This window comes from Mixophyes fleayi, chromosome 4 (genome assembly GCF_038048845.1).
Source record: "Mixophyes fleayi isolate aMixFle1 chromosome 4, aMixFle1.hap1, whole genome shotgun sequence".
Classification (NCBI taxonomy): Eukaryota; Metazoa; Chordata; class Amphibia; order Anura; family Limnodynastidae; genus Mixophyes; species Mixophyes fleayi.
This window is the reverse complement of record NC_134405.1, coordinates 226171894-226195048: the sequence shown is the minus strand read 5'-3', so window position 1 is coordinate 226195048 and position 23155 is coordinate 226171894.

Genomic DNA, 23155 nt, shown 5'->3' with positions numbered 1-23155 from the left:
GGATGGACAGCAATGCTGCAGGCAACCAGGAGGGACCCGGGTAGCTGTGATATGACAGCGGTGGATGTGCTAAGTGTGGCTAAGACCCCAATATGTGACACAGCTGACATTGTGCCACCTGTTGACAATCCCCTGGTAGATGCTTCAAATTTACATCCGGCAGTGGACCAGCAGGTGTAAGGGGCGGTTTGCCCAGCCTTCATCTCAATGGGGGTGACACTTTCCCACATTCTCAAGTTCAATGGGAGGAACCTTATGCTGTTTGATTTAGAGGAACGTCTAAAAGGACCTGCCAACCTGTGCGGTGTGGATGAGAAGGTGTTGGCGCAATTGTCCCTTAACTCTTCGGAAGGAGTCACGCAATGGACTGTCCTGCTTTGTGATTCTGAGCAGCGGAAGATGATGGCTGACAACTTGAAGATTCTGACCGATCTTTACAGAGATCCGTCTTTGGCAATAATGTTGAGGAGACGATTCTTTACCAGGTTCCAGTGAGAGGATGAGACCATTCCCCAGTTCTCCATTGTTCTACAAGTGCTATTAGTTAAACTAAGAAAGAAGGATGAAGAAGGGATAGGAGACACCGACCGGTTACTGAGGGAATAGTTTGTCACGGGTCTCCAGAATGTGCATTTGCAAAAAGATCTACTGGACCGAGTTCGGAAAAATGATACCCTATCACCAGATGTAGACAAATGTCGTTGCTTGGAAAGTAGAAGAGAATTATGGCTTTTTTCCTGTTACCTCTCAACAAGTTCAAGTGCTGGCACAGGTGATAGTCCAAGCAACCCAGCCCTAAGAAGGTTGCATAAAAGATCTGACCAAAGTGATCTGTCAGATGAAGGAGGAAATGAGTCAGATGAAGAGGGAGCTAACTGATCTGAAGAGTCACCTTCGACAGCCGTTAAACTAGAATCCCTTGCAGTAACAGGACAAACAGCAAGGGAGTCTCACACTGAACATGTCAATTTGGCCGAATTGATTGGAGAACGTCCCATGCAGGGCAAGGCTCCAGATCCTCAACTGATGCTGCCTGTAGGATACGGGTTTACAGATGACGACCATGATGGCGTCTTATTTCTGGATGAGTTACAGCCACTTACAGCAGGACAACTCAGGAGCTTGGGTAACCTTTACAGATGCAAAGTACTTACCCATACCAGTAGTGGGGATAATATGGATGGACGTTGAACTGTATGGCCGACCCCTGGGGAAAAAGGGCATCATTGTAGTAGAAGAACTGGAGTTGCAACACATGTCTGTTATCCTTGGAATGAATGTTCAAGGTTTGGATCAGGTTCTGTCTGTGAAAAAAAACCCGCTACTGTAGAGATTTATGGGTACAGAGGCCTGTACAACAGGCTCTCCAGTGACTCATCAAACAGTGTGGGGTGGAACCGGAATGAGCAGGACCTAATCTTCTGGGTTCTATTCGCACCAATCATTGTCAGGAAATATTTCTCCAGATGGAAGTGGGGATCAAGGGGCATCTGGAAGGGAAAGAATTCATGGTCGAAACCCATGGGTCCTCTGGTATCAGAAGGAGAGTCATGTTGCCTCCCATCATTGCCTGTGCCCTGGCTGTCACAACTATAACTGGTGTTTCAGAAGTTGGAGGGTTTGGAGCTGAAGTTGAAGGCAAGTTTGGAGTATATGGGACATGTAGTGTCCAAAGAAGGAATGAGACCAACGATGGATAAAGTAGCTGCAGTCCTGGATTGGCAGATGCCTGGTACAGTGACCAAACTGCAGGCTTTCTTGGGTCTTGTTGGATTCTACCGGCCAGTTAGCAACAGTTCCTTCAAAATTGCTGGACCCTTCTATGATTTCTTTTATTGAATTTCAGCAGGCACCGAGACTAAGATCAAGGCTTGGGGATCCTTATAACAGATGGCTTTCATCCGTTTGAAGAAAGAACTGACCATGGCATCCATACTGTTTTATGCTGACTTCAGTAAGAATTGTATACTATACATGGATAGGAACCACCAAGGACCTGGTGCTGTGCTGTGCTGTCCAAAGTGCAGAAGGGCAAAGTGCAAATAGAGAGTGATTGCCCATGCCAGTTGGACTCTGTACAAGTTGGAAAGGAACCCTGACAGGATCAAAAGCAATAGTAGATAGATCAAATTGGGCGTGGGAAGGGGTGCAGGGGATGGTTGTCATAAAGTGGGAAGGTAGAGATGGAGAAAGATAATATTGATTTGAGTAGACAAGGTCAAGGGAGTGACAGTGGCTGTAGTAAGAGGTACATTGTGAGAGGCCAAAGGAGGGAGAAAGGGCAAGAAGTTTGATGGGTCTGTGGGGTTATCAATGGGAATGTTAAGACACCTAGCATGATGAATGGGAGGTCTGAGGAGAGGTAGTGGGGAAGCCAGGCAAAAAATTTATAAAGAAATTAGGAAGTGGGACCAGGGGGGTGATAGATGACTGATATGGATGGGGTAGAAGAGATGGATAGAGTGGACTTCAAATGAGAAGAATAAAAGGAAGGGTTCAAGGGAGATGATTAAAAAGTTACAATTGGGGGATAGGAGAATGCCCACCCCACCTCCTGGGTGGCCATCAGGTCTGTCAGAGTGGGTGAAAGAGAGGCTCCCATAGGAGAGAGCATTGGGGGAAGCAGTATCAGTGGAAGAAAGCCAGGTTTCTTTGATGGCAAGAAGGTTAAGAGAGTTGTAGATGAAGTAGTTATGGACAGAGGACAGTTTGCTGCAGATGGATCTGGAATTCCAGAAAGCACAGGAGAAAAGGAGAGAGGGAATTGAGGAGATATGGATGACATTGGCAGGGTTGCTGGTGCATTGGGGTGAGCTGCATCTGGGACAGAGAGGAGGGCAGGGGTTGAGGATGGGAACTGGATTGGAGAAAGGCGAAAGGGAGTAGGGAGAGGAAGAACAGAAGGAAAGAGGATGGCCTAGCAAATGAGTGAGCAAATCATGTAGGGGTACTAGGAAGAGGATCAGGGGGAGAGAATAAAGACAGCAATGTGTATGTAACAGACTAACTGACTTGTGTGTACCTGACTGACTGATGTGCATGAGACTGACTGATGTACTGAGGTGCGTGTGACTGACTGACGTGCGTGGAACTGACTGACTGACGTGTGTAACTGACTAACTGACATGTATGTAACTGACTGATGTGTATGTAACCGACTAGTACTAGTCTGAGGAAATTCTTGATCAACTTCCTCAGAAGATGACATATTGGTTGATCAGTGCACTGATGCAGGAGTTTCAGAATCAATTAAAAGATTGGCAACTGTGAAAGTAATGACGTGAAAAGCAATATGCAATACAGGACATAGAGGCTTAAATGATTGCTGACAAATGTTGAAAATGAAAATTTTTACTTCAAGTAAAATAGCCACAGCTACATGAAATAATAATAATAACACATTAAAAAGGAAAAGAGAACAAATGCAGGATGAGACATATTATTAAATATTTACTCAGTAACATGGTTTGCTTACATAAGCACTAAATCAACAAAATAAACAGAAATTGTAAAGTTTGTACAAAATCTGAATATCTTAAACATTGAACATGGATTGTCAAAAGCGGAAACAACTCCAGAATGATGGCTGTTTAACTGAAACCAATGTCATGGACAAAATGTGTTGCAACATGTAATATTGGCTCTGTGTATTCAGGCCCAAAGCTGAAGGACAGATTAGGGCAGTTTAAGACAACTACCTAGAGACCAGGGATTTGGAGGGAGGAAATGAAGTATGTCTCTGAAAGAAACATCTTTATTTGACGTCATGTTGGAGGTAGCAACAAAGCTTAATTAAAGTAACTTCAATACGCGATACCACTACACAGCTTGTTAATTACCTGATCATAACGACTTTCCATTTAGGACAGGCTTCTGGTGAGATGTTCCTCACAAACTTCACCCCTAGTGGATGCTAGAAGCTTTGGTGACCTGCTAATGATGAGGTTTAGTGTACATGTGCAAGATTGAAATAGGGGGTGGGGTCATTGGTTGATAAGGGCGAGATTCTGTTAATATGTGTTAAATTGTGTATGCGGATGAATTACTCAAAATAACAGAAAAAATTATTTGTTGTATAAAAATATCTGTATGCTTGAAATTATCCCCCATGTTGAAGGCAAATAAAAAGGTGTTTATTATTGTGTTTTATTTCATATTATTGTATTTTGTGTAAGTCAAACAGAAATATAGTGCAGAAATAGCTTCTTATAAAAAGTCTCTCTTGAAGGACTTGTTAGAATAGTAATATATATTTCTGTAAGTTCACTCCAGCAGATCTTCTCCAATTGAATATGAAATCATCCTTTCATTAATGTCACCAAGCGGATTTTAATCCCTGCTTCTTCCCCTCCAATTACCCTATGTGCACGTGAGAATAATCAATCTAAAACTTAATGGAATAAGGGGGCGTTTCCATATTGTAAAATTATTACATTTTTTTTTACTATAATAACAGAATACAGAGTGATGCATGCAGGCATGAATCAGCCAAGGATGTATATTCCTGAAAAACCCACACAAGCAATGCTGACAGCATCCAAGAATATACAAAGGTTGTAATTAGCACTTGCTCTGAGCCAGACACTCACCGCATTTCCCTTCGTCATTAGGGGTAGCTACAGGCTCACAATACAGGATCTTATAGGGTAAGATAAATAAGTATAGCAGGTGCTATTAACACTAAATTAAAAAACATTGTTTTTTTTACATATTTTGTACAATTCATACAAAAAATATAAAAACTCTTGATAATCTGCGAAATCAGTATGATATTCTGCAAATACAAATGAGTGAATAATTATCTCTCTCACAGTTTCATATTGTTACATCACTATCTGTTTTAATCAAACAGTGGTTGCATTTTCACTTTACACATTAGTTTAATAAATAAGTATCTCAATATTAATAAAACATTTATTCTTAAAACACCATTAATATAATACTCACTATATCAATTAGATATATATTTAAATTATCCAAATAGTCTAAATATACAGAACATCACACACCAATCGAGTACTGTGGGAGGCACATATAGAAACCGTTGTAATTCCTACACCGTTGACCTGATTTGGATGTAAATTCCCTCAAATTAAAGCTGAAAGTCTGCAGTTAAAGCACATCTTGTTAGTTTCATTTCAAATCCATTGTGGTGGTGTAGAGAGCCCAAAATATGAGAATTGTGTTGATGTCTAAATATTTATGGACTTGACTGTATATTAGATTTTTATCAACAACTGCATCAAAGATTTCACCACAGCCTGTTCCTGTAACTTGCCCACAGGCGGTAGTGGAGTCTGGACTTGAAACACACATCTGTGCATCTAGGGGCAGATTCAAATAACCGTAAGGTGACATGATGTGTCTTCAGAACAGTCCGCAGAGACATCTCGTCAAGTTCTTACTAGAATGTCTGGTGAATTAACAGATATTTTTGTACCCTATTATCTGGCAATTGTTAGGAACCCCTCCAGCCGGCACAACACAACCCGGAATCTACTCTGCCAGTCAGGTGTTCACTGGAGCCCCTGATGGTGGGGACAGACTGGGCCGCAGACTGACAGAGGGTCGTGAAGTGCGTACCAGCTGGGGAGAACCCAGGCAAAAGGAGTCAGGTCCACGCAGAGGTCAAGGGCCGGCAGCAGACAACGGTATCGATGAACAAGCTGAGGTCAGGGGTCACAGGCAAATAGCAGAACGGGTAAACAGGCCAAAGATCAGGGTCACAGGAAACACGAGCAAGGTCCAAATCAAAGCCAAGGGTCATACACGGGGAGTCAAATAGAGATATCAGGATACAGGACAGGAACTAGCAGGTTAGCAGACTGGAACACAGAAGCTATAACCGGCAATGAGGCAGCAGACCTCATTGCCTTAAATACCAGTGGCCACCAATCAGAGCCTAGCTCTGAATTAGACACAGCCCCCAGCATAATTAATAGGCTGCATTAATTAGCCCACAGGCTAGAACATATGGTGAGCGCTGCGCCCGGCTTCCTCTCATTGCCGGGACGCAGCGCCGAAGCGTCTTCTCGTTGCCCCGGCAACGACCGGGTCAGGGCCGGAAGTGACGTCCCGGTCGCCATAGCGACGGCCGGGACGCAGGTGAGTGAGTCGCGGCGGCTGGGCACCGCCGCGGCTCGTAACAGCAATGTGTGCCACCGGACATCGTCACACATTGCCAGTTAGCAACGTGTAGAAAAGCGTTCTCATGACTATTTTAAATTCCACCCTGCATCAAACTGACTACTGATTGGCTGGGGGCACTCACCAACCCATGATCTTGCCTGTGTGATGCATTCAAGATACAGAGACACTGTGCCACCTTGAATGTGTGACAGTGACAGTACAGAGAAGGCAACACTGGCACATCTCTGATTGCCTAAAGTCATCATCAGTTCTAAAAAACATATATAAATCTAAACCTTTCTAATAAATTATTATGAGTTTAAGTCAGTATAAATCTAATTATAAAAGCAGAATTTGTATTCATTTATTTTCTAAAATTATGTGTGTGTAAAGGGCTGTGAATAGGGTTTTGGGGGATCAGGGATGATAGACTGAAGCTTTGCATAGGGTACCTACAAACCTCATGTGCACACTTAGATTTAGCTTGTATGAGAGCATGGGGTACCTGATTGAATGTAAAACTCTTTTCAAATAGTACAACACCACACCCCATCATAATGCTGAAAGAGCAACATTCTTTTTAGTTATTGGCATAGTGTCCATTAGAGATGAGCGCACTCGGATTTTGTGAATCCGAGCCCACCCGAACCTTTCCGATCTGAGTCAGATCCGAGACAGATCCGGGTATTGGCGCCAAATGAAAACTTGAAACCGTGGCTCTGAGTCATAATCCCGCTGTCGGATCTCGCGATACTCGGATCCTATAAATTCCCCGCTAGTCGCCGGCATCTTCACTCGGGCATTGATCAGGGTAGAGGGAGGGTGTGTTAGGTGGTCCTCTGTCCTGGTAGATCTCGTGCTGTGCTGCTTAGTTCTGTGCTGTGCTGTTTAGTTCTGTGCTGTGCTGTTTTCTGCAGTATCAGTCCAGTGGTGCTGTGTGCTGTGCTCTGTCAATTTTGAGTTCTGTGGTGCTGCTGGGTCCTGTGCTGTGTCCTGTTCAGTCCAGTGGTGCTGTGTCCTGTGCTCTGTGCTTCTAAGGGCATAGTTATTTCCCCATTATTCCCAAGTGTTTTAAAAAATAAAAAAAAGTTATTAAAAAAAATACCAAAAAATAAATAATTTAAAAAAAATAAATTACAACAAAATTTGCAAAACCAATCCTGCAGTATAAGCCCATTGGTACTGCAATGTTACCAAGTTCACACATTCAACAGTAAAAGTCCAGTGGTGCTGTGTGCTGTGCTCTGTCAATTTTGAGTTCAGTGGTGCTGCTGGGTCCTGTGCTGTGCCCTGTTCAGTCCAGTGGTCCAGTGGTCCTGTGTCCTGTGCTCTGTGCTCTGTGCTTCTAAGGGCATAGTTATTTCCCCATTATTCCCAAGTGTTTAAAAAATAAAAAAAAAGTTATAAAAAAAAAATACAAAATTTTTTTTTAAAAAAAAGTTAATTACAACAAAATTTGCAAAATCAATCCTGCAGTACATAAGCCCATTGGTACTGCAATATTATATTACCAAGTTCACTGATTCAGCAGTATAAGTCCAGTGGTACTGCTATTACAAAGTTCACTGATTCAGCAGTATAAGTCCAGTGGTACTGATATTAAAAAGTTCACTGATTCAGCAGTATAAGTCCAGTGGTACTGATATTACAAAGTTCACTGATTCAGCAGTATAAGTCCAGTGGTACTGATATATTACAAAGTTCACTGATTCAGCAGTATAAGTCCAGTGGTACTGATATTACAAAGTTCACTGATTCAGCAGTATAAGTCCAGTGGTACTGATATATTACAAAGTTTACTGATTCAGCAGTCTAAGTCCAGTGGTACTGCTATTACAAAGTTCACTGATTCAGCAGTGTATAAGTCCAGTGGTACTGCTATTACAAAGTTCACTGATTCAGCAGTATAAGTCCAGAGGTACTGATATTACAAAGTTCACTGATTCAGCAGTATAAGTCCAGTGGTACTGATATATTACAAAGTTCACTGATTCAGCAGTATAAGTTCAGTGGTACTGTTATTACAAAGTTCACTGATTCAGCAGTGTATAAGTCCAGTGGTACTGCTATTACAAAGTTCACTGATTCAGCAGTATAAGTCCAGTGGTACTGCTATTACAAAGTTCACTGATTCAGCAGTGTATAAGTCCAGTAGTACTGCTATTACAAAGTTCACTGATTCAGCAGTATAAGTCCAGTGGAACTGCTATTACAAAGTTCACTGATTCAGCAGTATAAGTCCAGTGGTACTGATATTACAAAGTTCACTGATTCAGCAGTGTATAAGTCCAGTGGTACTGCTATTACAAAGTTCACTAATTCAGCAGTATAAGTCCAGTGCTACTCTCCTGTGCCGCATATAATTTTTAAAGGCTTTGCCGAGTGTGTGTGGCTTAGGGGTATGCTCTCTTGTGCTACATATAATGGAAAACAAAAATTTGGAGGATAAAGTAGGGAAAGATCAAGACCCACTTCCTCCTAATGCTGAAGCTGCTGCCACTAGTCATGACATAGACGATGAAATGCCATCAACATCGTCTGGCAAGCCCGATACCCAATTTCCTAGTACAGGGCATGTGAAATTCAAAAAGCCCAAGTTCTCAAAAAATAGCAAAAAGAGAAACTTAAAATCATCTGAGGAGAAACGTAAAGTTGGCAATATGCCATTTACGACACGTAGTGGCAAGGAACGGCTTAGGCCCTGGCCCGTGTTCATGACTAGTGGTCCAGCTTCACCAAAGGATCTAAGCCCTCCTCCTCCCCCCCTACAAAAAATTTAAGAGAGTTATGCTGTCAGCAACAACAACAAAACAGCAAAGAACTCTGCCTTCTAAACAGATGACATCACAAATCCCCAAGGCGAGTGTTGTTGGTTGTGAACCCTGACCTTCCCATCACTGTACGGGAAGAGGTGACTCCATCCAGCATTTGCAGCACGCCCTCTGCATATGCTGGAAGGATCACCCACAGTCAAGTTACAGATTTGGCTAATGAAGGTGTGAATGTTGTACACCGGGAGGAGGATATTGATGTAGCTGGCACTGAGGAGGATGTTGATGATTATGATGCAGACAGATACCAAATTGCCTTTCTCAATTTCTATTTATATTCTAGATTATATAACGGCTGAATAGTTTTCTATTTTACTCCTAGTGGAGAGGCGATCTGATGCAGACAGATACCAAACTGCCTTTGTCCATTTCTTTGTATATTTGAATTTCTAGTTCTACAGTCTATGCAGGCTGCTTTATTTATATTCAACTACAAGTGTATGGCGGGAGGGGGGGGGGGGCATAGATAGCCACCAAAGTAACGTGGTCCATTTAATTTCACTTTCTAGCTCCACAGTCTGTGCAGCCTGCTTTTTTTATCTTCAAAGTATTTATATTTACAAGCCTTGCAATCTAAATTAACTAGAGGTAGTGACGTGGTACAACTCCAAAAGGCAGTTTGGAAGCCCCTGTACAAACTGGCTCTATTTTTTAACTGAGTTGTCCCCCCTCCAGTGTGTACTCGGAGAGAGTTTTTAGTGCAGCGGGGAACCTGGTCAGTGAGCGGCGAAGGAGGTTGCTTCCTCACAACGTTGAAAAAATTATGTTTATAAAAATGAATAATCAATTCCTCAATGAAGTACAGCACTGCCCTCCAGATAGTACAGAGGGACCTGTGGTTGTGGAGTCCAGCGGGGACGAATTGATAATGTGTGAGGAGGAGGAAGTACACACTGTAGGGGGAGAGGAATCAGAGGTTAAGGATGAGGACGACATCTTTCCTCAGTAGAGCCTGTTTAGTTTCTACAGGGAGAGATGAATTGTTTTATTGGTGTGGGGGGAAAAATAAACCAATCATTTCAGCCACAGTTGTTTGGTAGGCCCTGTCACTGAAATGATTGGTTTGTTAAAGTGTGCATGTCCTATTTCAACAACATAAGGGTGCGTGGGAGGGCCCAAGGACAATTCCATCTTGCAACTATTTTTCTATTTTTTTGGCATTATGTGAACATTCAACAGTCGTTTGCCATGTTCAAAAAGTAAAAGAAAATGCCAACAAATTCAATAAATTAAATCAAAAGTTAAATGCCCTGTCATTATTTAAAACAAGAGGTTTTGACGTGCTAGAATTAGTGTAGTGTTAAGATGTTATAAACACTACACTTGGAACTTGGAGGAGGTATTGTGGCCCCGGTATCAAATTGGGTACCGGGGGCACCCCACTACGCAGTCCAGATACTTGTTTGGTGGAATTCTGACCAGTCGAGGGTGTATTTATTTTATTGTGGCCCCGGTATCAAATTGGGTACCGGGGCCACCCCACTACGCAGTCCAGATACTTGTTTGGTGGAATTCTGACCAGTCGAGGGTGTATTTATTTTATTGTGGCCCCGGTATCAAATTGGGTACCGGGGCCACCCCACTACGCAGTCCAGATACTTGTTTGGTGGAATTCTGACCAGTTGAGGGTTTTATTATTATATTGTGGGGGCCACTCTATACCACACTACCACTCTATACCACTCTATTTAATACTTTAATTCTATTTAATACTTTAATTCTATTACTAATTCCCATAAAGAGGAACTGCCGCTTCTATTTAATACTTTAATTCTATTAGTAGTTACCATCAAGAGGAACAAATTAAACAAATTTTACCAAAAGTAAAATATGACTTACAAACACTACACTTGAAAGACGCTGCCTTTAAATGAAAAAGTCAGTCTTCATTGCACGACTATGTGCAACAGGGACAGTTTTTTGGTTTACAAAGTCAACCAATAACACTTCGACCCTGTCTGTCTTTAACATACTTGATGGGATCTCAATGATGAATGCTCTGTACCATGGTTGGAGGAGGTATTGTGGCCCCGGTACCAAATTGGGTACCGGGGCCACTCCACTATGCAGTCCAGATAGAGCTGTATCAGATATTAAACAACGTTGACTGTTGCTGCAAAAATTTTAAATAATATTGTGGGGAACACTACACTACGCAGTCCATAAACTTTTTGGGTGGAATTCAGACCCGTGGAGGGTTTTTTAATAATATTGTGGCCCCGGTAAAAAATTGTGTACCGGGGCCACCCCACTACGCAGTCCACAACCTTTTTTTTTGGGAATTCAGACCCGTGGAGGGTTTTTTAATTATATTGTGGTGACCACTCCTCTACACAGTCCAGAAACATTTATTGGTGCGAATCATACAAGTTCAGTGTTTTTAAGTTATATTGTGGTGACCCACTCCTCTACGCAGTCCAGGTACATTATTGGTGCGAATCATACAAGTTCAGGGTTTTTAATTTATATTGTGGTGACCCACTCCTCTACGCAGTCCAGGTACATTATTCGGTGCGATTCTTCATACCAGTTGATGGTTTTCTTATTATATATATTGTGGTGACCCACTCCTCTACGCAGTCCAGGTACATTATTGGTGCGAATCATACAAGTTCAGGGTTTTTAATTTAGATTGTGGTGACCCACTCCTCTACGCAGTCCAGGTACATTATTCGGTGCGATTCTTCATACCAGTTGATGGTTTTCTTATTATATATATTGTGGTGACCCACTCCTCTACGCAGTCCAGGTACATTATTGGTGCGAATCATACAAGTTCAGGGTTTTTAATTTAGATTGTGGTGACCCACTCCTCTACGCAGTCCAGGTACATTATTCGGTGCGATTCTTCATACCAGTTGATGGTTTTCTTATTATATATATTGTGGTGGCCCACTCCTCTACGCAGCCCAGGTACATTATTCGGTGCGATTCTTCATACCAGTTGATAGTTTTCTTATTGTATATATTGTGGTGACCCACTCCTCTACGCAGTCCAGGTACATTATTGGTGCGAATCATACAAGTTCAGGGTTTTTAATTTATATTGTGGTGACCCACTCCTTTACGCAGTCCAGGTACATTATTCGGTGCGATTCTTCATACCAGTTGATGGTTTTCTTATTATATATATTGTGGTGACCCACTCCTCTACGCAGTCCAGGTACATTATTGGCGCGAATCATACAAGTTCAGGGTTTTTAATTTATATTGTGGTGACCCACTCCTCTACGCAGTCCAGGTACATTATTCGGTGCGATTCTTCATACCAGTTGATGGTTTTCTTATTATATATATTGTGGTGACCCACTACTCTACGCAGTCCAGGTACATTATTGGTGCGAATCATACAAGTTCAGGGTTTTTAATTTATATTGTGGTGACCCACTCCTCTACGCAGTCCAGGTACATTATTCGGTGCGATTCTTCATACCAGTTGATGGTTTTCTTATTATATATATTGTGGTGGCCCACTCCTCTACGCAGCCCAGGTACATTATTCGGTGCGATTCTTCATACCAGTTGATGGTTTTCTTATTGTATATATTGTGGTGACCCACTCCTCTATGCAGTCCAGGTACATTATTGGTGCGAATCATACAAGTTCAGGGTTTTTAATTTATATTGTGGTGACCCACTCCTTTAGGCAGTCCAGGTACATTATTCGGTGCGATTCTTCATACCAGTTGATGGTTTTCTTATTATATATATTGTGGTGACCCACTCCTCTACGCAGTCCAGGTACATTATTGGTGCGAATCATACAAGTTCAGGGTTTTTAATTTATATTGTGGTGACCCACTCCTCTACGCAGTCCAGGTACATTATTCGGTGCGATTCTTCATACCAGTTGATGGTTTTCTTATTATATATATTGTGGTGACCCACTACTCTACGCAGTCCAGGTACATTATTGGTGCGAATCATACAAGTTCAGGGTTTTTAATTTATATTGTGGTGACCCACTCCTCTACGCAGTCCAGGTACATTATTCGGTGCGATTCTTCATACCAGTTGATGGTTTTCTTATTATATATATTGTGGTGGCCCACTCCTCTACGCAGCCCAGGTACATTATTCGGTGCGATTCTTCATACCAGTTGATGGTTTTCTTATTATATATATTGTGGTGGCCCACTCCACTACGCAGTCCAGGTACATTATTGGTGCGAATCATACAAGTTCAGGGTTTTGAATTTATATTGTGGTGACCCACTCCTCTACGCAGTCCAGGTACATTATTCGGTGCGATTCTTCATACCAGTTGATGGTTTTCTTATTATATATATTGTGGTGACCCACTCCTCTACGCAGTCCAGGTACATTATTGGTGCGAATCATACAAGTTCAGGGTTTTTAAATTATATTGTGGTGACCCACTCCTTTACGCAGTCCAGATACATTTATTGGTGCGATTCATACAAGTTCAGGGTTTTTAAATTATATTGTGGTGACCACTCCTCTACGCAGTCCAGGTACATTTTTTGGTGCGATTAAGACCAGTTGATGGTTTTCTTATTATATTGTGGTGACCCACTCCTCTACGCAGTCCAGATACATTTATTGGTGCGATTCATACAAGTTCAGGGTTTTTAAATTATATTGTGGTGACCCACTCCTCTACGCAGTCCAGATACATTTATTGGTGCGAATCATACAAGTTCAGGGTTTTTAAATTATATTGTGGTGACCACTCCTCTACGCAGTCCAGGTACATTTTTTGGTGCGATTAAGACCAGTTGATGGTTTTCTTATTATATTGTGGTGACCACTCCTCTACGCAGTCCAGATACATTTATTGGTGCGAATCATACAAGTTCAGGGTTTTTAAATTATATTGTGGTGACCACTCCTCTACGCAGTCCAGGTACATTTTTTGGTGCGATTAAGACCAGTTGATGGTTTTCTTATTATATTGTGGTGACCACTCCTCTACGCAGTCCAGATACATTTATTGGTGCGATTCATACAAGTTCAGGGTTTTTAAATTATATTGTGGTGACCCACTCCTCTACGCAGTCCAGATACATTTATTGGTGCGAATCATACAAGTTCAGGGTTTTTAAATTATATTGTGGTGACCACTCCTCTACGCAGTCCAGGTACATTTTTTGGTGCGATTAAGACCAGTTGATGGTTTTCTTATTATATTGTGGTGACCACTCCTCTACGCAGTCCAGATACATTTATTGGTGCGAATCATACAAGTTCAGGGTTTTTAAATTATATTGTGGTGACCACTCCTCTACGCAGTCCAGGTACATTTTTTGGTGCGATTAAGACCAGTTGATGGTTTTCTTATTATATTGTGGTGACCCGCTCCACTACGCAGTCCAGAAAGATACCTCGTTGCAACGTTTTGGACTAATTACTATATTGTGAGGTGTTCAGAATACACAGTGTATTTGTGGAAATGCTTGTTATTGAATGTTATTGAGGTTAATAATAGCGTAGGAGTGAAAATAAGCCCAAAAACTTGAATTTTTAACTTTTTATGCTTTTTTCAAAAAAAATCCGAATCCAAAACCTTAAATCCGAACCAAAACCTTTCGGCAGGTGTTTTGCGAAACAAATCTGAACCCAAAACATCGCGGAAATCCGAATCCAAAACACAAAACACGAGACACCAAAAGTCGCCGGTGCACATTCCTAGTGTCCATGCAGTTTCAGTAACATGTCCTTCAGTTGTAACAAGAAGTTCAGGGTAGGTTTTTAAACTGGGCACGCTTTCTCTGTATACAATTGGTACAATTGCGCTCTAATAATGATCAGACTAGGGATGTGTGGGTGGTTATATTTGTGTTCTGCGTGCCAAAAAATGGGCAGTTTTCAAATCAGTTAATGTCATAAATTGTGGACAAAGATCCAACAGAAACATATTCCAAGCTGCATAAATAGGTAACATATGCAATGCAATGGAAGTAATGGTGAAGGTAAGTGTAATGTGATAGACATCTGGTGTCAACAATGTGAATTGTATAGTCCCAGGTGATGGCCATTTGCAATCGAGGTGCAGACCTCTACAGGTTTAGGGGCACATTTATCATTTATCGGGCAAAACGAGAAATACTTATCAATCCTTATCGCATAGATAAGGATTGATGTATTTCTCAAATTTATGAAAAATGGATCACAGAAACAGCAGTTCTGAAAAACTTCTGTTTCTGTGATAAAAAAAAACCATACTCACCACTGCCTCTTCTGTCGCGCTGGCTCTGGATCTCCTCCTCTTCGGCTTACTTTCAGTTCTTCATGCTACTGCGCATGTGCCATCCGGAGAGCTTGAGGCTGTGACAGGGAGGGATCACAAGATCACTCCCTGCCCATGCGCTGTCCAGCTCTGCTCTCCGGAGCAGAGCTGGACATAACCAAGAACAACAGTTTTAGCAGCATTTCGGATGATGTACGCTTCAGCTGGCGTACATTAACACAACAAGTTCCCGAAAAAAACATTTTTTCGGAACTTGTTAGATTGTGGCCAGGAGCAGTCACCATTCTGTTGAATGGTGACTGCTCGCAAAAACGATCAGGAGTGCAAAGCAGCAGATATCCATGATATCTGCTGCGATGCACCTTTAATAAATTTGCGGAGGGCACATCGGGAGCTGATTTCCACGGTAAGTGCACGATAGTGCACTACCGTGCTTTCTTAAATATAGCCCATAGGTGGAAAAACTGGGCCTCGTTGCAGCGTCTTAACACCTTGACAAGTGGATATGCAATGAGGCTCTGGGGTTCTCTGTTCGTGTGAGGGTTAGATAATGACCTTAAAGCAGCGGTGATCGCGCTCGTCAGATCAAAGTTGGTGGATGAGTGAACTCAGGTGCTGAGTGTTATTCAAGTCTTGGACTGTCTGCTGGATGTGGTTGCTCCGTGATGGTCCCTGTGTGTGGTTGCGGTATGTCTCCCCGTAGAACTTCTCTGTGGATGGAACTAAGATATGCGCAGATTCACAGCTCGTGGGAACAATAAAGTTTCACATAGTGAAGTAACGCCAAGCAAGCTTTATAACATTTATTTATGTTATACTTACAATCTTGTAGATGAAATGATAGCCCGATCATTGATGTGTAATGCTGGAACAAGTTGTCAGATTACGCATGTGTGATTTTGCCGGACTTTCTCAAGGAGTGAGTGAAGGGAGTGTGCTTGCTGATACTAATAGTGTCCTCTTGGTTATGATTGGATGCAGCAGAACATGACGTGCTGCTGGATTCAAATAGATTATGCGGCACCTGATGTGGCTGTCTGGGGGAGGACTGGGGTCTGTGGGAATTATATTAGATAGAGGATCTACCGTTAAGTGTAAATGGCTGAACGGGTACTTGTGCAGTTGATGAGATGGGGTATGATAAGATGGGGTATTGGGGGGAGGGAGGGGGGGGCGGTGGTCTGTATTACTTCCATTGCATTGCATATGATAGCTATTTATGCAGCTTGGTATATGTTTCTGTTGCATCTTTGTCCACAATTTATGACAATAACTGATCTGATATCTGCCTATTATGGGCATGCACAAATATCAACACACACACACATATCCCTAGTCTGGTCATTATTAGAGTGCAGCTATACCAATTATATACAGTTATTAGAGGCAGTGGTTAAACCTCATCCAACTAGCGGCTCATACAATACCAGTCCGATTCTACTAGTGCATTAACCACTCCATTTACTACTTTTTTTCTGTGCATTCCCCTGTATGGAGACTGTACTCACACAGCTGTACTGCAAAGAAGTTTTAAAACAATGAAACAAAGTTTCTATTATCCAAAAAGTGTATATAGCACAATTTCCTGTCCTGCATTTAACTCCAGGAGGAGATTATCCCTTTCAACCATCAGCAACATTAGTTGTTAGAATTCCTTCTTCCCTCTTGCATTGACATTCTGCGTCCCATCATGGCTCAATTTTTCAGTGACACTTCTTATTTCTTTATCCAAATGTACTAACATGATCACAGCATCAGTTACCATACCTCTATAGCAGGCCCTCAAAGGGCACAACAATTCCAGTAGCTCTTGTTCAGCTCAAGAAAAGAGAATCACTACTCCTCATGCTTACATCTCCACTAACTCCCTACCCATACCTATCAAATAAAGCAGATATATCAAATTGCAACTCCTGACTCCAGTTTTCCATGATCTTGACCACTGAATCTTGCTCTGGGTCCCTGGCCCATTGTTTTTTTCAGCCTTTAATTCCCATTCATTTCTGTAGACATTTTACACTTTATAGGCACTTAATTAAAGTATGTATGATATCTTATACACATATAAGGCAGAAACATGAGGTGGTTATCTAAATGAGAGAGGGTCCCATCAGGCATAACCTTTATTTGAACATTTGGGAACAAAAAGGGGTAAAAATTATAGTGCATAATCCATTTTCTGTGGAAAATAAGACACAGCAATGGTAGGACAAGTTTAACCCACACAGTTATCATTGACCTGAAAATGATTATAACAAGCAATGATAACCAAATGTAACCTGCCTAAAACATAAAAAGTCCTAACTATTTGACCACTGTTACTAAAATATTGAAATACTGAAACCAAAACATTTTTTAATAGAAACTTGCAGAAAAATAAGAGTAAACCCCTGTTTGCCTGGTAGGTGGTGGTGTATTTCTCCATTACATTTACCTTTGTCATAACTGTGGGTGAATCACTCAGCTCTATCTCAATCTCTCAGGCTTCCGTGGATGAACTGCAAATGGATACATATACTTGGTTGCAAATTGGTGCATATGCAGCATGGGCCGTGGTATACAGTTACCAGTGTTGAAATGAATGTGTGCCAGGCCATCTTGACTAATGAAAATATATTTAGCGGATCACATCTTCCAACATTATTCAACATATTTATTTTTAGTTCGGGGATCACTACTACTTACAACTGAAAGGCACAATGTTGGGGACCAGATTTGCACTGAGTTATGGCAATCTGTCTATGAACAGATGAGAAATGGACCACATATGGTAAGACCACCAATTCAGAGCAATACTGGTCCTCTGCGCAGATACATTGATCATATGGTTTTCATTTGGAAAGGCATGTAAGAGTCACTATGATCCTTCTCCAATTATTTAAACCACAACACAAATAACCTAGTCTTCCCTACCAACTATAGGCAACAGGTATAATTCCTAGACTTAAACATCAGGATAGAAAACAAGACCATAGTCACCAAAACATACCATAAACCCGTAGGTGTCAAGAGTTACATTCTTACAAGTAACCATACTCCCAATTTGCTATTGAGCATACCAACAGGTCAATTGAAATGCATAAAATGCAATTGTTCCAACATTGATGACTACAGCACACAAAGAATGATGCTACAACAACAGTTCTTATAAAATAGGTACAATAAAGATGCAGTAGAGAAAGCATTTAAGGACTCCATGTATTTGGATAGAAGCGCACTACAGTATAGGAAATAAAATACCAAGATAAAAAAAGTACAACATGTGTGGTAACATAAAGAGCATTATCAGAAAACATTGGCACATACTCCTGAAGGACGATGCCCTAGCAAGAATCCTTCCTGAATCAACATCCACGCATAATTTTTAGAAAACTCCCCTGTCTTCAACAACTAGTCAAGAACCATTTAAAAAACGGACCACCAACATGGGAAACTTCATCACAAGCACAAGAGGCTTCAACCGTTTGGCAAATGCAGCAGCTGCAAACACGTAGAGTACACACAATCAAAGGACACCTCCAATTTCAGATCAAATGTAACAGGCTCCATATATAGTGTTATCACTTGAGACTCTAAAGGACTAATATATCCTTATGAATGCACATGTCATATGCAGTAAGTAGGAAGAATAAATAAAACTTTAAAGACAAGAATAGGTAAGCATATTAGATAAATCAGGCAAGGTTTTGAACAGCACAATTTTCACCACCAGTTGAAACATTTTTACAATTGCGTTCCTACTGGCATACGCTTTGTGGGGATACAGAAAGTCAGGGAAGATTAGAGGTGTGTGGGTGTGACTAGAACAAAGAATTATTACAGAGGAGACAAAATAGATAAACCATCTAAAGACCCTAGCACCAAAAGACCTAAACATGGGCTTTGAAGTACAAACTTTGGTTAAGAAGACCCTAGAGGCACTTATATGAGCTTAACTTTCTACATAGTTCTCCTTTACCAATCCACCCAAGTCCATCATTTACATGCTTCTGGGGGTCCCCTTAGCTAACACTGTACAGCCCACAACACCAGAAACCTGGATGATCCATTTCTTCCAAATTGATCTATTAACTACCAGTCCATTTCTATTACAATACTCTGATACATCCGGAACACCACTTACAATGTAACCCATAATTCACATAATACATGTTCTTCACCACATATTGGGATTAACTACTCATGTTGTTTACCCAACAAATCATATTATTGACCCTGAGCAATGTCGTATGTCACATAGCAGGATGGTTAAACCATCCACAGATGCCATTGAAATTTGCTGATATCATTACATTTCCTTCCTACATACAATCAAACAGGTTTATGTCACCCCCTGTTACTAACATTCATATCCAACTGCTGCAGCAGTTTGTTTGTTACTTAGGCTATGATAAGATTCAAGTTTATTAGACAGACTAGCCATAATATGTTTTGTACCGATGGATTATGTGACATGCACCAACCCAACTAATTTACACATTTTGATCCACTACCCTGAAAATTTTATATTTATACTCTTACTACATTTTTTTAATGGCTGCTCACACTTGATGACATACATCATTACTATTTTCTATGGTGAATTAAACCCGCATTGTTGTCAATCCTCACTGGTGACCTAACTGTTTGAGTAATTCACTGAACCACTATGTCACTTAATAGTTCTCATATCTATCCTATATAATCCCTCAAGGGGCCTTTATTGTCAATTAAACAATATTTCTCCATGACAGCACATACATCAGCGAGTTTGCTAGCTTCATTTTATGTACCGAGTCAACTATACATTGTCACAGTTCCGTAGGAATTGGATCGCTACTTCCAGCAAGGCACAGAATCTAATGGGCAGATGGTGTTCACCAGGGACCCCCGCAAGGTGGTTTGGTCTTAGTGGCATCTGCTCCACAGGTTACATACTGAGGATGACAGGAACTAATGGGAAATATGAATATGGAAGAGCAGGCTCTGGAGAGCGGGGTAGGCCACAGGATTGGAAAGGCACACAGGGGAAGCGATAGCTTGCTGATGACAGGATGATACCACTGGACTGGTGGAGTTAACACAGGAGGTGCAATAGTGTGCGGATTTGCCACTAGAATGGAGGAGGTATACAGGAGGTAAGAGGAGCCATGTCTAACACCTAGAGGTAGGTGACCAAAAGAAAAGGCACTGAGTTCCTGAAGGAGATGCCTTTTGTAGTTGGAGCCAAATTAGGAAGCAAATGACAGGGCAGTAGAGGGTAGATGGCGGCCAGCCGGGATGGAGGAGCTGTCAGCAGGGAGCAGGTAAGCACGCCAGGCTTCGGTTATGGAAGCCGAACGCCCGGAGTGTGTATATATTGTTATTTGTTCAGCTTTTTTTAAAATATATTTTACTGTACATAATTTGCCTATGTGCATATATGTCACCCACGTACATATTTACATTTTTACTCATTAGTGAGGGCACTAAGTATGACAACCATTATCTGTATTTAATGACATTAGATTTGTTTTAATGCCCACCAAGGTTAACAGTTACTATGTTTATCTGAAATATATGTAGACTATTTCCTTCAGTTATCATGATCTGGCCTTCACCATAAGATAAAAGGGCTAACAAGGAGTCTAACACACCACTGAATTGATAGAATTGATGGCTCCTCTACACAGACTTTTAAATGAACTATGTGGGAATATTACCACAACACAACCTTCAGTCTCTTGACAGGAGACAAATTGTATTTGGACATGCCTACTCCACACCCACTCTACCATCCTACCACTTGTATCTCATTCTCATTCATGAGAGTCACTCTGATATACCTGTATGAAGAAACAGCCCAGAAAAGAATACCTACACAGGGAAGAATAATACAGTGTCTGACAATCTTTCAGATGCTGATTCTATTCAATTCTTTGTGAGTGCTCTTAGAATTTTAAAGCATACTTCATTATTCCTTGTCTTTTTTACTTCACAATGCACTTTGTATAAGCATTTTCAAAGACAATTGCAGGAGAGGAAACTGAAGCAAGGAAGCAGTAGAGACGTGGACAGAACGCCTGTCAACCCAATTGACTGTATACTAACTTTGGACCTTTCATCTCAGACTTCAGTCATACTCACTGTAAAACTGTTACATTACAGTATATACATTTACAGATATCTCTGATAGTATTACCCTTAGTATTTAATATATATTCCACTTCACCAGTGATTGTAGTGGTTGAACAACATTATTCTTTTACCAATTGCTTTTTTCCTGTGCTAAGACGCTTATGATCTTCCTAGAGCCTGAATTCATTATATATTATCTTCTCTATTTGAACACAATTTGCTTTTCCTCTAGAAAGGAATGATATGAACAACAATAGTGGAGCTGGCAATTCATTATGAGTTTGCACTGCATTCACATGGGTGGAGTAGGCATGAACCATAAGCTATCATATTAAAATTTAGGTGTAACATAGCATGTTTTAGAGTGTCCTATGCATTGAGGTCCTCGCGGAGTGACAGCTTGTTTACTTATGTGTTGTGAATTTCTAAGGAATATACTAAAATTAGTGTAGCAATGAACGCAACAAAGTATGGTCTAAGAGATTAGATTGGTTATTTAGTTGCATCGTTAAAGGTTATCATGCAGCATCAACAAAAATGTGCTAATTAATGTGTTAATGGTTTTGTGTTTGATTTAAGCATTTGTATGTAGCTAGCTTTAGCAAGGAAATACATGGAGCAATGAGCAGAAGATGTGATGGGTTTTATACTACTTATGTTAACAGATGCTAATTCTAGACAACAACAATGTAAATATAATTTGTTCTCTGCTGTGTTAAGCAAATAATTTCTGATCCAAAAGATTGCATCCAAATACCAGTATTTAAAGCAAAATCCATCATGCAATGTTTTAAGTAGACTTAGTAAAGGTAAACATAGATTATCAGTTTAGATCTGCAACTATGCTTTGCAGATGTTAAAACATTTTTCTGCTTTGTATTGCCCACTATATTTATGTTTGAAAATGTTCCAATGAGGAAATGTGTGCTACTTTTTAGCATGATGATTACACTTTTGTATCAACATAACCACAGAAGATAAATGAATGATGTTTTCAGTTCAGATCATCAATTTCCTCCTGAATCAGATTCTATTAGCCTACCTGATTGACTATTTTATAAATGTCATCATTTTTCAGATAAATATTGTCTGGTAGAAGAAATAGTTATAAAGGCAAAAAGAAAAGTAAAAACATAATTAATGAAACATAATTCCTCTTTCCTGAGTTTTGTTGAAACTATTTATAATTTCTTTCTTTGTTGATCACAAAAAAATAGAAATGACATGTGCAATGTTATTTCTCAAGCTCTTGTAGAAGCCAAAATGGTTACTCATCATCATCATTTATTTATATAGCGCCAGCATATTCCATAGCGCTTTACAGTTGGGGACATAAACAAAACAAACTGGGTAAAACAGACAAAGAGGTGAGAAGGCCCTGCTCGCAAGCTTACAATCTATGGGACAATGGGAGTTTGACACATGAGGCTAAGTCTACATTTTGCATTTTGGCCCAGCCAGACTGCAAAGGTAAACGTGACTCATAAGCTAAATGATCCTGTCACACAACAATGTTGGTCAAGGGGTAGTTGTCTTGTGTGAAATTGTGCAATGGGTGGTAATAGGATAATGTAGTGAGGTTAAGAGGGTGGTTGAGGAATATTATAAGCCTGCCTGAAGAGGTGGGTTTTCAGAGAAAGCTTGAAAGTTTGTAGACCAGAGGAGAGTCTTATTGAGGGAGAGAATTCCATAGAGTGGGTGCAACCCGAAAAAAGTCCTGTAACCGGGAATGGTAGGATGTAATGAGGGTGGACGAGAGACGCAGATTTTGTGCAGAACGGAGTTGCCGAGTTGAGAGACATCTTGAGACAAGAGAGGAGATGTTTGTTGGTGCAGCTTTGTTGATGGTCTTGTAGGTTTGTAAAAGTATTTTATATTGGAGTCAGTA